Raw genomic sequence first — 14537 nt, forward strand, 5'->3', positions numbered from 1 at the left:
AGCTATGAAACATCTGCTTACCAGCCTCTGTGGAAATTGACCATCTTAGATGGTAAGATTGAGTTTATAGGAGAAAAAACAGTGGGTATCACATTTTCTTAATATTTCAGCATTTCTCTGCCATAATTTTTCACATGAAAGAACCTATATCTGCACATACACTGCTTCAGGGATCACAGTAATTTTCACTCTTTAAGTACTGAATTGAATTAATTTATTTTCATCATCCAATAATTACTTTAGGGAATTTGTTTTCATTTTAAAAAGTACTCAGTATCCATTATTTCATGGATATAATTACATACCATTTGATGGCTGCATCATCATAATTGCTAGTTTATATAGAAGATTCTAAAAATTAAAAATCACTGGGCAAGTCAAGCAAATCTGATTCATTTTCCATTTGTCATAAGAATGCACTTCTTACATTTTCATTTCTAAACCTAAAATAATAAAAGCATACAATTTCTCTGCATTGGATTTATATGCTACACTTCCAAATGAGAAACAGAATTTCTTCTCATAGTTCATCTGGAGCATCATAAACGTCTTAGTCTGGAGTTTCTCAGAATGTGCTCTGTGGGTCAGTACCAGATTCTTATTCAAAGACCAGTACATTTGAGAATCCACGTAAAACAAAGTTAAACATGCTTCTTTACTATGGGACCTTTCAGAGTCTTTAACATGCTGATAGCATTATTGTGCTCCAGAAGAGCAGAGAATATGCAGTGCTGCCCAAACTTGACTTTCTGGACATCTATGATGACTAGTGTTCCTCTGAACACACTCGGGGAAACAATGTCTTCACTATTTCTTTCAAATACCTTTTAGTTTCTTTAGGTATCATATATTTTATACACACTAAATTCCTCCCCTAAATTCCGGAGCACACTGCTCAGTAAACATGAGTTTACATTACTAGACTGTATGTCTAGCAATCTTTTTTAACTGAACAGTTTCTTCTCTAAAGTATTCTGATGTTCCAGGGCTAAGAAAAGCACTGCAAAATTCCTCTTAAATTAGTAAAATTATAGGATTCAGGCAACTGCCGTGTACCATGTCCTAACACAATGCCTCACACAAAACAGACACTCAGTATACAGATGGACTGTTCCCTATTCCCTTAGAGCCAGACATGCTTTAGAAATCAGAAGTTTTCAGATTGTAGACAGGCATATTTAAACCCCAGTGGGGTCTGTGACAGCGCTTTACAATCAAATGCAGTGTTTCTGGAAAACATTTATATTCACCTTACTTTTTGCTAACAAATGAATTTGCACCAAACTTACAAAGAACCTTTGGGAGTTTGAAAATACAGATAAAGGGTGGTGATCTCTTTAGGCAGCACTGTCAGCCCTGTAATCACACTTGTTCTGAAAATGCAAGTTTGTTCCAATGTGATTGACATATGTTATCCCATCCATGAGAAACACTGAGTGCGGAAAACTGCACTCAGCTGAATTGAGGTGTGTAGGAACACACAAACGCCCCACACACATACACCTCAAATGTCTACCAGTTCCCGCAGATTGCCACCCGTGTTATGAGATAAACCCAAGCACATGTTGTATTACAGCTTTCTGTCCAATTTTGGGAAAAAAAACCCTTCCACAGCCTCACGATAACTCACAAATTGCAGCCTTCCGATGCTCTAGTCCACAAGAAAACTTTGTCTTTTTCAAGGTAAAGTACATTGGAGTATTGTTTTATTTCATCATCAGTTAACATGTGTAAAACTGTGCTACAATGTTTATTAAGTGCCTACCCTTTTAAATAAGTCACAATTGTTTGTGTTGTGCTGCTATCCCATTTTCCCATTAGCCCTTGGTTTTCACTTTGTGATTCTGCATAGCTCACTGATTTTCAGCAATACATATGTCATGTTATAGCAAAACTGACTGTACATGCTAAGCAGAACCTACTGAAATAGGTTTGTACTGTACTTACTAGGTCTAAGCAAGGATCAATCGTTTCTTTGGCCCTTTGTTTCTCCAAACCACATTAATTGTTCATTTTTCTGGTTTTTCCCACTGGACTACCTCAGAACCCCATTTTACATGTTTCACAACAATTCACAAGAGAAACCAACTAATACTGAGAAGCAGTAACAGAGGCAGATACGATTTTTCATGTGAAGTCTCAGTGTTTGGCCACATTTCTCCCACATGCTAGAAGACGTGTGGGTGGTGGTTCTTTTCACTGCCAATTTCTGCCACTTGAGTTTCAGAGGGTGCTGTGAATCAATGCCCGACTCTGAGCGGAGAATACTGGCAGGGGAGCTGCCTGATACCTTGCCCTGCATATTTGGTGCAGCAGCCAACTACCTCAACAAAGGCTACCTCTACGCAAGGGCTGAACACCTTAAATTCACTTCATTCAACACATACTGTTGAACACCCAGCACCTGTGGGATCGGTGCGGGGCCCAGCTGGAAGCACTAATGGGTAAAACAAAAGCTTTAGGGATATCTGAGGCTGTATCAGTCAGGGTTTAATCAGAGAAACAGAACCAGCAGGAGGTGTTTTTGCACGGGCATGTGTGCATGTGCATAAGTATGTGCATGTGTGTGTTTGTGTGTGTGTATAAAATACATTAAGAGATTTATTGCAAGAAATTGGCTTATGCCAGGTGGAGGCTGGCTAAGCAAGTTTGAAACCCATAGGGCAAGTCCTCAGGAAGGGCAGGTTGGAACTTGCTGCTGGTTCACAGGTGGAATTTCTTCTCCCAGGGAAGCCTCAGTCCTGTTTTTAAGGCTTTTCAATTTATAGACTCAGGCCCACCCAGATTATGCTGTATAATCTCCCTTGCTTAAAGTCAACTGATTATGGACTTTAATTACATACAAAACATCTGCACAGCAACAGCTCAATTAAACAATATTTGTGTTTGATTAAATAACTAGGGAGTATAGCCTAGTCAAGCTGACGCAGCAAAATGATCACACTCCACCCTCTGTCTACTTGGCACTTGTGCTCAGCTCCTCAAACCATGCTTCATTTCCACATAAATCCAATAACAAAGTCGTACTTCCACTGACATGATACAACTATCCTACGTACATCTGAAAACACACTAACCCGTTCCCCAGAAGAAGATGTGAAGTCCTTGGGTGATGCTCACACTTCTCCTGTACCTTATGAGACATAGAGTTATTATTAATACACCTTATGTTAGATGATAAGGAGATAAGAAAAACATATTTGGTTAATATATATACACAAACATATTCATAACAAAATAAGGAAGAAATACTCATAGCTATCATGGGTTGTTTCTGCAATGGTCATGTGGTTGTACCTGGTCTTTATAGCTATCTTCTTCCACTACCCATTCCACATTTCTTTTGCTCTCGGCAAGGACCTCAGCTGGTTGTGGTTCTTTGCCTGGTGAGTTGACTCAAACCTGCATTCCTGAAGAACTTGGTCCATTAGCTGTCCTGAACTGGGTTGTTGTAGTTTTTGATTACCGCACAGGACATGGGAATGCTAGTATGCCCTAAGGGACCTCCTCTATTTCAGAAAAACTCTTCCTTACCTCCATTATATAGTAGCAGCAATTTTCCCTTGGTAATCAGAATCAATCACTCCAGCTCATACAGCAACCCTCTTCCTTGCCTGTTGATTGAGAGGCATGAGGAACCCAAAGGAGCCATGTGAGAGTCTCAACAACTAGTTCAGGTGAATCATTGTTGTGCCTCCTAGTGGAAGCATTCCACCTATTGGAACTAAGAACTCTAGACAAGCAGAACCTAAGGTCAAGGGAACAGAAAGAAAAATTTTCCTACTGGATCACTAGAGGTAAAAGAAAATGGAGTCACTCCCATTTCCACCCACTGATTCCTGGACCAATAAGCCTGGCTATGAGAGAAACAGCACCATATATTGGATACTGACTTAGGACATACACTGCATCCGAGAGGACATTCATTGTCCCAGCCCCACCAAGTATTGCTACCTCACTGGCACTGTAACTGAGTCTTCTAAAGGCTGTCCCACCACTATATCAAGCCAGCTGCTACAGGATGATGGGGAACATGGCAAGACTAGTGAATTCCATGAGCATGGGCTTATCAAGTTCCTTGATCAGAAGTGATGCCATGTGACCTACCATTATAGTAGATGAGATAGTATGTAACCGCACGGATGATAGTTTTGACAGAAGCATTGCATGCAGAGGAGGCAAAGCTGTATCCAGAATATCTGTTCTAGTAAGAACAAAGTGCTGCTCCTTCCATGATGGAAGCAGTCCAATTTAATGAACTTGTACCAGGTAGCTAGATGATTACCCCAGGGAACGATGTCATACTGGGGGACTCAGTGTTGGTTTCTGGCCCTGGTGAGTGGAAGTCAATAATGCTGCTGAGCTCATCCACATCCTCCATCCCTGACACCATGGCCATTTTGTTCATGAGCCCACTGGGCAATGACAGGGATGTGGCTGGGAAAGAGGCTGACAGGTATCCATAGAATGGGTCATCCTATCCCTTGACTATTAAAATCCCTCTCAGGTCACTTTTTGGAGAGCATCTACATGAGACACAAATATCTTTTTTTAAAACTTTTTATTTTATATTGGAGTATAGTTGATTAACAATGTTGTGCTAGTTTCAGGTGTAAGTGATATCATACGATATTTCTCCTTCTCTGTCTGCTTACTTCACTCAGTATGACAATCTCTAGATTCACCCATGTTGCTGCAAATGGCATTATTTCATTCTTTTTAATGGCTGAGTAATATTCCATTGTATATATGTACCACATCTTCTTTATCCATTCCTCTGTCGATGAATATTTAGGTTGCTTCCATGTCTTGGCTACTGTAACAGTGCTGCAATGAACACTGGGGTGCATGTATCCTTTCAGACCATGTTTTTCTCTGGATATATGCCCAGGAGTGGGATTGCAGGATCATATGGTAATTCTATTTTTAGTTTTTTAAGGAACCTCCATACTGTTCTCCATAGTGGCTGTATCAATTTACATTCCCACCAACAGTGCAAGAGGGTTCCCTTTTCTCCACAACCTCTCCAGCATTTATTGTTTGTGGATTTTTTGATGATGGCCATTTGGACCGATGTGAGGTGATATCTCATTGTAGTTTTGATTTACATTTCTCTAACAATTACTGATGTTGAACATCTTTTCATGTCTTCTTTGGAGAAATGTCTATTTAGGTCTTCTGCCGATTTTTTGACTGGGTTGTTTGTTTTGATATTAAGCCGCATGAGCTGTTTGTAAATTTTGGAGACTAATCCCTTGTCGGTCACATCATTTGCAAATATTTTTTCTCCCAATCTGTGGGCTGTCTTATCATTTTGTTTATGGTTTCCTTTGCTGTGCAAAAGCTCTGAGTTTAATTAGGTCCCATTTGTTTATTTTTGTTTTTATTTCCATTACTCTGGGAGATGGACAGAAAAAGATATTGCTGAGATTTATGTCAGAGAGTGTTCTGCCTATGTTTTCACCTAAGAGTTTTATAGTGTCCGGTCTCACATTTAGGTCTTTAATCCATTGTGAGCTTATTTTTGTGTATGGTGTTAAAGAATGTTCTAATTTCATTTTTTTAACACATAGCTGTCTGGTTTTCCCAGCACCATTTATTGAAGAGACTGTCTTTCCACCATTGTATAGTCTTGCCTTGAGACACAAATATCTTAGAATCCTTTGCCCAATCAGGGAGGTCTATCAACATACTTCTTGCCCAGATCTCTCTGTCACCAATTTTCCAATCATATTCCTTCCAAGTCCCTGACCATCCTGCCGAACCACTGGCCACAGCCTATGGATTGTTATAGACTTATACCTTTGGCCATTTCTCCTCACAAAAAAACAAACAATCACATGTGCTGACTGACATTCTACCCACTGGAAGGATTTCCCTTCCCCACTGTCCTTCAGGGCTGCCCTAGGGTGGGGCTAGAGCATTAAAACTTTCAAGTGGTACCTGAATATCATGCAAAACCATCAATAACGAGCCCCAATTTTTCTCTTCCTCAGTCAACTGGTCATAGGGAACTCCCCATGAGGCCATAGGTGCAAGCTGGGAGAGACAAGGCAGTGAGCAGGAGTGGGGACCATGGGCATTTGGGCCACTTCTTCATATGATTTACTTGTGCCTTCAGGGCCTGCTTGAACCTGATTTAGTATATAGCACTTCCTTTTGATGATGGAGTGCTGCCATGCATGCCCAGCTTTATGGCTTAGTGGGTCAGACAACACCCAGGTCATAAAGGGCAACTCAGGTCACATGGTAACTTGGTGGGCCATGGTTAAGCATTGAGTCTCTGCTAACACCCATGGGCAAGCCAAAAGCTGTTTCTCAAAAGGACAGAGTTATCTACAGAGGATGGTAGGGTTTTGCTCCAAAATCCTGAGGGTGTGTGCTGTGATTCACCTATAGGGACCACCAAAGGCTCCAAACACCATTCCTATCTGCCACTTAGACTTCAAGCAGCCCTGCATCTACTGGATCATATGGCCCAAAAGGCAGAGAAGCTTGCGCGGCAGCCTGGACCTGCTGCAGAACCTTCTCTTGTTCTAGGCCCTACTCAAATGAACAGCTTTCAGGTCCCTTGGTAAATGGACCCGAGACCCAGGTGAGGAATATGTTGCCTCCAGCATCCAAAGAAGCCAACTGGGTGCTGGACCTCTTGCTGGTGGTGGGAGGGGCCAGATGCAACAACTTATCCGTCGCCTTAAAAGGGATATCATGACATGCCCCAGGCCACTGACCTCTAGAAATTGTATTAATATGAAAATCCCCTGAATTTCAGTGGGATTTATTTCCCATCCTCTGGGCATGAAAAGGCTTTACCTGTATGTCTAGAGTAATTGGTGTCTTCTGCTTACCATGTCCAATCATCATGTTTGCAAGGTTGTAGCCTCTGTGATATTATTATGCGTCACTTATTTCTTTAAGAAAAAAAAACAAGTTTTAAAAGATTCAGTGGTCTCAGTTTGCTATTCTTTCAATATTGAACTGTTAACAGTTCAAGTTCAAAATCTTTATGTCTTTACATTGGTACCTTCATTAAAGTGAGAGCAGGGTGGTACTCATAAACCAGAAAAGGGCCCTAAAGAATGTAATGCTTACTGAGTATTGATGAGTGGAGGATATTTAGTAACTCGTGTGACTATAATGGGTTTAACTGGAAATGAGCTAAGTGGTTAGGCAGCTGAAAATTCTGAGAAAAAAATGTAGTCATTATTGATAATAGAGATTCAATTAAGGTTAATTAATTAGTTACAGATTTCAGAATGATTTGACTAATAATTTTTTTTTAATTTATTTATTTGGTTGCTTGGGGTCTTTAGTTGTGGCATGCGGGATTTTCATTGCGACATGTAGGATCTTTAGTTGCAGCATGCGGGATCAAGTTCCCTGACCAGGGATCAAACCCGGGCCCCCTGCATCAGGAGCGTGGAGTCTTAACCGCTGGACCACGAGGGAAGGCCCTGACTAATAATTTTTTAAACTTAAGGGCAGGTGCAGTTTTAATCCCCACAGGATAAAAGGTGACTTGAGGGTCAAATTCTCAAACCTTGCCTGAGTATGTAAAATTCTTAGGGATGTAAGACAGAAGCCACTAGGTTCTACTATGTGAGCATCAATTCTTTTTTTTTTTTTTTTTTGCGGTAGGCGGGCCTCTCACTGTTGTGGCCTCTCCCCTTGCAGAGCACAGGCTCCGGACGCGCAGGCTCAGCAGCCATGGCTCACGGGCCTAGCCGCTCTGCGGCATGTGGGATCTTCCCAGACCGGGGCACGAACCCGTGTCCCCTGCATCGGCAGGCGGACTCTCAACCACTGCGCCACCAGGGAAGCCCTATCATCAATTCTTGATAAATTTAGCAGGCATTCTCAATGGTACTAGTGGGAAATGAACCAAGGTCAAAGTGACATTCATGGGTCTTGGAGCCACTGGGCTAAGTGCTTGTTGCTTACTGAGTCGATGACCTGTGAAATACAGACCCAAGTGGAAGCAGAATGAAACCGCTAGTGTTCAAATGGTCTAGGAAAGGAATACAACCTCACCTGGTCCTCTGTGCCTACCTATGGGTAGAGCTACTCTGATATCATTTCTGAAAACAGAAAAAAATACTGTTTTAAAAGATTTTCAGATGAAATTATATAGTCTGTCTCAGTACTCCAGGTTGGGTCAGACAGTCCGGTCAGGCTATTCTTCTTTGATCTGAACGCCATTCTTTTGCACTAATACCAAGTTTCTTTCTTTTGGCTCCTTACTCAGTTCTCACTGGAGAGCACTCTGTGGGGATGAGGCAGTCCCTTGAGAATCACTGCCCTCCCACCAGGTTTCTCATGCCCAGACTAAATCTTGGACAATAGCTCAGACAGGTAATAGATTCATTCTGGCAATGTCTTATTCTGGAGAGACAAAAAAGACACAACCAATACCTGTTTTGTAGAACCTTTCCATTAATTCGTGCACCAGATACTGGCAGAATAAATGACAACCTAATTCTGAGATTCCAAGGGTCAGTGATTTAAATTAACACCCGTATCTTGGATGTGTTACCTCTTTGACTAGTAACCACTGGGTTCGTGTGATGTGGAATCAGGGGGAAAAACCCAAAGCTGTCCTTTGCCTTTTATGTTTGGGAATCATTTTTGTGAGGAAATCTAGGTTCTGTGGTGACAAGTGTCTTAGAAATGCAAATATTTGCCAAACAACTCACTGTCCAAAGCCTTCAGGGAGAGTCACAGGAGCTCTACAACAAACATCAAGAAACCTCACAAAGGTCACTCCTGAACCACAAACATTATGGCTTTAATGTTATTACCTAAATGCAGCCCTCTGGGCAAATATTTCTGCTTTTTGTGTTGTCTGTTTAGCATCACCAAGTCCAACAGTGGCTAAAACTGTGATTTTTTTGTGTGTACTATTTCTCAACAATAAAGAGACATGCTCTTCATCTCAACAGGTCATGAGAATGTGGGGAAACAAGCCCCAGAATCTTGAAGATCTGGGTTTAGTCACCGCTACCATTTTCTTGCTTCTTGGGACCTCAGTTTCCACATCTGTAAAATAAAGAGACTAAACTATATACTATCTAAAGTCCCTCCCTGTTCTAAAATTCTATGAACCATTTCTTTAAAAAGTTAGGGAAGTTTAGAATGTATTCTGGCTCATAAAACCTGTAACTCTTTTCATAAATTATCTGTTAATTATATTCATTATATTTTCTCCATTCCTGGTTTGTCTCCTAATTACATGTGTTTTGTTACATCATGCTTATTTTGCAACATTAAGGACCTTCAGGGTTTGGAAGAGGCAATATCATAGTCTGTAAGTTGGCAAAGAGAGCCAAGTCATTCCATTTCTTTGTGTCAGAATCCAGGTTCCCAGTCCTAGGAATGACAGTGCTGATAGAGAAGGAATAGTGCCACAATCCTAGAACCCGAATCCCCAAACCTCATCACCCAACTGCCTTCCTGGGTCGGACTCAGTGAGGTTTTCTAAGAAAAATGACTACTATGAGCCTCAACTCTGGGCAAAACATGTGGACCTGCCTTGAGACACACTTCTAAGATATCAGGGATTACATTAGCCAATCAGGGTTCTTTTTAAGTTCTGAAGGGCAAAGTCAGATGGGTCCCAAACAATCTCAGATTTATGGGTCAATGATACAAATGGAGACAGCTTTAGTCAATGACCAATTCTGCCCCAGTATATTCAGATTTTGCCAGCCTTGCATTTGCCTGTTTTTCTCAATTGTATATTAAGGAATGTACACCCTATCTGGATTCTCACTCTACCTAATAATCCCACAACTTTATGCCCTACCAAACTCAGTCCATCTATGGAGAAGCAATGTTATTCTGTCTAGCACAGGTCAGCGCTACCTCTGCAAGAGCCCTGTTTCCATGGTGATCAGTGCAGATCTGGGATGATGACTAATCAACAAATATTGACTGCAGTCTGCCTGGGTACAGGGCACTGAGCTGGCATTGGCATAACACAGGAATTCTTGAGTTCCTCACACCAGCTAATACTCAAAATTTAGGAGGAGAATAATTTGTTTTTCAAAAGTCACAAAGTTTTCAAGATTCTGGCCTCCTATGAGAAAAAGTTGGAGTCTGGCCAAGGGAAAACCCCCTAATAGCAGTTGATAGGGTTTTCTCTATCCAACGATCCAAAGGTTTTAGTGGTAGTGGTGACGGCGGTATGTGTGTGTACTGGGCGTTGAGCTGAAAAGAAGATGTAAAGTCTTCCCTCGAGGGCTTGTAAAGCCAGGAAGGTTTGGTCTAAGGGGAATCCTAAGGCCAGTGTCCTTCAAATAGTGGGTGACAGCCCATTTAGCAGACCCATTTAGTAGATCAATTTAGTGGGATTTAGAATGCTTTAAAACTCAGTAGAAAAGAAAAGAAGAGAGTGGAGTAGAATACAAAACAGGGTGAGTACAATTTCATGAAACTTACGTTTCTACTTTATATATGTGTGTTTATGTCTATGGGTATTTATGACTTTATACACACATATGTTCTGATATAAGATATATTTCTTGCTCTAGATCAAGTCATAAATACTTGAGAAATGCTAATAAAAAAATTAACACACTTCCCAGTAAGCTAGGCATGCATTTCGATGCAAGAGTCAACAACTATTTATCGACACAAGCCATTGCATGTGGCAGGCACTCTGGCTAAATGAGAGAAGGTAATGTATGCAAAAACAAGCTAAGAGCTGCCAAAGTGATTAAATAAGCTCCCTAACACTGCCAAAGTCAGAGCTGACGTTCATACTGCTGAAATCTCTCCTCTGGCTTTGATCATTCTGCTTCTCAAGCAGCAAAACTCTATCTCAGAGTTGACCAAAATCTTCCACTTCTTAATTTAAAAAGGAAGAAAGCTTTATTAAACTTGAGTCTTTATGACTGTTGAGCTTGGTTTTGGAGCATAACTTTAAAACTCCTAATTTGGGGCCTAACTTTAAAAAAGGTATTATGCTTTACCTTTTGTATATGCTTTACCTTCAATATAAAATTCCTTCAATAAAAAATTTCACGCAGGAAATCAACTCTGCTTGCACCACATTCATTGCTGCCAATTCACATCACTTTATTTTTCAAGTGCCTTTCACAGAACAATTTCAAGGGGTTGGGAGTGACGGTTAAGTCACTACTTGCTTTCCACGTCGGACTAGAGAAGCTAAGTTAGCTGAACAAGGTCAGATGCCAAGTGAGTGAAGAAAACAGGTCCCCAGACTCTGAGCCTGATCTCCAGCCACCTAGCCAGCCAGGCACTCAGATCAGAAGACAGCCTATTGAGGAATACTCTATTCCTCTCCATCACTTTCGTGAGGATTCCCTTCCTAGACCAATATCTATCCTTTCCTAGACCCAAATGAAGCGCCAGGGTATTAGGCAAAAGACTGAAGAAGGTCCTTCTGGAGCTGTTAAACAGAAGTGATGTATTAGGCTACAAATCATGTGGGAAATTTCAGAACTTGTTGCTCAGCCCCCCAACCACGTAGGATGAAGATATGAATGGATTCAAGGAATCTTTAGATATACTCATGAATGATAAATTCCCAGCAGTTACAGGGGACACTTAAAAGATATTTCAAAATATGTTTGTAATGAAATGAAATGGCTAGCAGAGGGGGTAGATGCTATTTTTTTCCCATAAAGAATGAGACTAGTAAACTTTGTTAAACTTTGGCTATGTGCCAGGCTTAAAGTTTTACATGTAATATCACACAACCACTCTGTAAATTATTATTTTTCACATTTTATAAGTGAGGAAACTGAGGCTCAGAGAGGTGAAACGATTTGTCCAGTGCTACATGGCTAATAAGTGGCAGTGCTGAGATTCAAACCAAGCCTGTCTGATTCCAAATACCATGATCTTAACCATTTTGCTGCATTCCCAACGTGTGTCTTGGTGACACTACTTGACTGAGTGCTCACTCTACATGAGGCAGATGAGCTCCAGGGTCAGATACTGGGTTTGAGTCTCAATTCACTTACTAGCTATGAGACTCTGGGCAAGTTCCATAGTCTCCTAAATTTCTGTTCTATTGTCTGTAAAATACGAATAATAATACAAAGCTGACTGACTTCTAAGGATTAAATTAAATACTGCATATAAAGTATTTAGCAGAACGTCAGCATGTAGTAAGTACTCAGAAAACATTAGCAATTATAGTGCTAGTTAGTATTAAGAGATTCACTGAATTGATGAATGGGTATGTCTTGACCTTTATGTGGCATTTCTTAGTTATTACTAAAAAGAGAAAAGATGAGGAGAAGGAGAAAGGAGAGGAGAAGAGTGGGAAATAGGGGAGCCAAATGGGAGAAAGAAGAAAATAAAGAGGAAAAAAGAATGTTAAGAAGTACTTAATGAGAAAAAAAGTTAAAGAGCTTTAGATACTTTTCAGAGTAATTCAGATTTACTCAGAAAATGTAAATAAGGTTTCTTGATCCTGTTTCACCCCAATCCCAGAACACATTAAATCTCACTGGCACGTGGTAGTATTATAGATAGTGAAAGTAATGTTAACCCTCTTTCAAGGTGCCTACGATTCTAGACAAACATATAAACAAGTAATGTTTGTAACATACAGATATACAGGCAATAATAGACATATATACGGTTTACAATTAAAGTTCAAATAACCATGAGGTGAGGCATTCTCTTGTTTCCTAGGAGGGCTAGAAACCAACCTATATCCTAATAATAGCACTAACTCTGCAGGTCGTTGCCAGGCTCTGGGGTAAAAGGCAAACAGACACATTCCTATAGGAATCCTCCGCCCTCCAACACAATCCAAGAGGACTCTGGAAATGGAGGCTTTAGCAGACTCTGAAAGACAACTATCAAGATAGGGACCTGGTGTGTTTCAGTGAAATATTGTGCCTCTAAATAATGCACTGAGTCTTGATTGCATCTTAATTTTTAAAAATTCATGCTGATGTTTTCTCTCCAAGCAGACTGCTCCATGAGGGCAGTGTTCTCTGCTTCCTTGCACCCACCCCTTATGTGACCCACCTAATTGTGGTGGAAGCAAGGAGGCACTTAATAAATATTTCCTGGCTGAGCTGTACTTCTAGCTCACTGAAACTGAGCAGATTAATTACCAAAGGTTTAAAACACATAGTCTTTCATGCATGAGCAACACCAGGTCCCTCAAATGTGCATTTTTCCTAGTAAGGCGCCAGCTGACTCAGGATGAGTTATTTCGAGAAATATTTTCTAATGACTTGAATGAAGGAAGCTCTCTGAAAACAAATCGCACTGTGCCACCCTCTGTGACGCTCCTGACTTTTCAGTGGGAAACAAATCATGCTCCTGGTCTGTCTGCAAGAGGAGCCTGCATGAGACCGATAAGCTGAGTATTCTCTAATGGGATCCCACATCCCTGCCACTGGGAAGAAATCCCATGTCTGGGGCTGCTGGGATGTTTTATTCATTTACTTATTTATTTGGGGAAGGGGGTACCATATAGAATTATCCTCAGCCTCATGGAATCCACTCTCGCATATTATTTATCTTGATAAAATACTGTGGGATGCTGAAAGCAGGAAGCAACACATGCAAAATCCCCTTCCAAATTTCACGACAGAACTCTCTGGTGAGTGTTCCTCTCCCAGTTATTGACTGGAAGGTCCCCAACTATGGGAAGAGAGGAAAGGAGTTGAGATCCCTCATGTAACTCTGAAAACCAAAATGGGCTTTTCTTTGGATGCCGGAGTCACCACGAGTCACCACCAGCTGCCACTCAACGACTGCCAGATCACACAGCTGGAAAAGTGGCTGATACATTATCACTCATTCACAACACGGAAATAAAGCCAGGTGAGAAAAGACCATGAGGAGAACAGTGCTTCATTGTACTGGATGGATCTAGCAAGAGAGACTTAAGAGTTTCAAAAGATACTGACTACATCTGGGCCCCGACTCTCAGCTGATGAGACAGAAACAGAGGAATAGTTTGCAAAAGGGTCTCAAGCCACAGTGGTTTTTAGGCTTTTAGTCTTTCCCACAACCCCCATGACAGGTGATGGTCACAGAGCACCAGAGCTTGGATTATGGGTAACTCCCTGCCTTAGCAATAATGCATCCTTTTCCCTCACATACAACAAAACTTATTAAAATGAAGGTAAGTGGGAATGGTTTGCAGACGGCTAACTCTGAATGCCCTCAGACTTTTTTTGAGAACTTAAGTCCCTGACTAGTAATAACAGAGTGCTTAGGGGATACACCACTATAGAAAGCTGTTGGATGGAGGCCAGAAGCTGGAAGCCATGCTCTGATGTCATTAAGGGTGACACTGGTGCCTATTTTTCCTCCCATTGCCCAATTTCAGACGGCAAGTCCAGGGCCCTTTCTTCACATTCCACGCACTTACCTTCTGGGCTGACTAAAGCCTGAAGTTTCCCAATCAAACAAATGAGACTCTTCCAGCTGGCAAATTACCCCAGTCAGAGATGCTGCAATATGGGGGGATGCATGGCCCAGTAGGGTATGTAGGGTAAAACCTTCCACAGCACGACTCAGGTTAGGTACAGGTACTGTGG

General features: G+C 41.3%; 1 protein-coding gene across 4 annotated transcripts in view; it reads right to left on the minus strand.

The window, feature by feature from the left end:
- The window catches only part of CRACD (capping protein inhibiting regulator of actin dynamics), a 317185-nt gene that overhangs the window by 107063 nt on the left and 195585 nt on the right, over window positions 1–14537 (minus strand). The window lies entirely within an intron of this gene.

Source organism: Mesoplodon bidens, assembly GCF_964165515.1.
Source record: "Mesoplodon bidens genome assembly, chromosome: 1".
NCBI lineage: Eukaryota > Metazoa > Chordata > Mammalia > Artiodactyla > Ziphiidae > Mesoplodon > Mesoplodon bidens.